Genomic DNA, 1968 nt, shown 5'->3' with positions numbered 1-1968 from the left:
GCACTGATGCGGCAGAAGAGGGATTTGAACCCAGCCCTTCACTTGGGGTGATCTTTTTCTTACTCTAGCCCACTGCAAATTTGGGGTTCCAGTCTCCTCTCGCCCAGAGCCCACCCTGAAGGGGAAGGGTCTAAGGAGCCATTTTAGGATGGGCACACTGTGTAACCGGACTGATCCTGCCCCTCTCTCGGCCTCCGCCTCCCGTCTGTACCAGCTGGGGCTGCACCTGGACAAGCATGAGTCACATTTAACATCTACCTCTGGATGCGGCCGTTTCCACGACAACAGCTGGAGTTTTGACCTCAGGGCACCCTCTCATTGCCCCATTTGACAGACAGGGACACTGAGACCTCCTGAAACCACCACATTGAATCGTCAAGCAACCAAAAGCCCCCTCACCCATGTGGGCTGATTCCTGGCCTGCCCAGGCTTCAGATGAGGAAACTGAGGCACAGGGGGCACCTGACCTACCCTAAGCCACACAATGGGAGGGGGATACCACAGGGCCTTGAATCTGCCCCTGCCTATCTCTTTCCTTAGGGATCTCCCTGCTCCCAGTACCACCATAGGAGGGTTTGGGCCCCCTACACACCCCCAGGGGTCCAGGCACTCACCCACCACTGGTATCCCAGACTGCCCCAGCCTCTGCCCAGTGCCCGCTCTGCTGCTGCGCCAGCCCAGGGGGAGAAGCTCAGGCCAGGTGTTTGGCTGTTTGTGTTTGGGTGACAGCTCTTTGTTCACCGTTTCCATAGGTACGGCGTCCCTGGGCTGGTCCTCCTCTGCCCCTCCCAACAGCCCAGCCCTTGCTTGGGCAGGTCCTTGGCCGGGCCCATCTAAGCAAGTTGTTATGTTTTAAAACTGGCGCCTGCCCGTGGACCTGCCATGGCAGTAATGGGCACTGCCCGTGCAAAGGCCCTGAGGCTGGACTGTGTCTGGGATGTTGGAGGAACGGTGAGGAGGCCCATGTGGCTGGAGCAGAGTGAGTGAAAAGTGGGGGAGGTGACCTACAGGGCCTACATTTCTGCATTTAATCCTCCCAGCAGCCTTCGACCCCAAGGAGTTATGTCTCTCCCTGTTTTACAGATGAGGAAACTGAAGCTCAGAGGAATGGAATCACTCGTTTAGCATACCATGGCAATCGGCCGAGATCGGACCCAGCTTTGAGCTCCCCCACCACTGAGCGACCTGCTGTCACCTGCTGTGGCCTCCTAGGGCTTTCACCCCCCGCTGAGGTCAGACAAGCTCAGGAAATAACTTTGGGAGGCTTGTTTACAGCTGGCGCCTGCCCCTCCTCCAAGGCCCACCCCCCCTCCACTGTAGAGAAGGGGCTGATGAATGTGGGGATCCAAAAGGAGAGTAGATTCCCGTCCTACCTCTGTCCCCATCTCCCTGGCCAAGTACTGGTTCCTTTCTCCACTCAGTTTACCCTCCTGGGAAATGGACCCACAGAAAAAACCAGGAGGTGACAGATCTGGGTCAGATTCACCTGCCAATTCGTCCTACCTCTGTCCCCATCTCCCTGGCCAAGTACTGGTTCCTTTCTCCACTCAGTTTACCCTCCTAGGAAATGGACCCACAGAAAAAACCAGGAGGTGACAGATCTGGGTCAGATTCACCTGCCAATTACCGTGGTGGCGATAATCACAGTTCACAGCTAGAAAAGCTGAGGCCGAGGCCTCAGGCCACTGGAGACCTCACAGGTGGCCAGTCTGGGTGGGCCTGGCCCTGGCTCTCCCTTTCCCAGCCTCCTGGATTAGCCAGAGGCCACACTCATTCCCACCTCCACACCTTTGGCCAGACTGCCCACCACGTGAAATGGACCTGGCCCGAGCACCTGCCACCACGCACTGCTAAAGGGGCAGAGTCCAGGACACTTCCCGCGGGGAGCAGGGGTGGGCGCTGGTCCTAGAACAGAACCTCACTCCAGGGGAGCAGTTCAGACCCAGTCTGTCTCCTTTAACCCATACA

The sequence above is a fragment of the Galeopterus variegatus genome, unplaced genomic scaffold (genome assembly GCF_000696425.1).
Source record: "Galeopterus variegatus unplaced genomic scaffold, G_variegatus-3.0.2 Scaffold4598, whole genome shotgun sequence".
In the NCBI taxonomy this organism is placed as follows: Eukaryota; Metazoa; Chordata; class Mammalia; order Dermoptera; family Cynocephalidae; genus Galeopterus; species Galeopterus variegatus.
The sequence above is the reverse complement of the archived record's forward strand: the minus strand, read 5'-3'. Positions refer to the sequence as shown.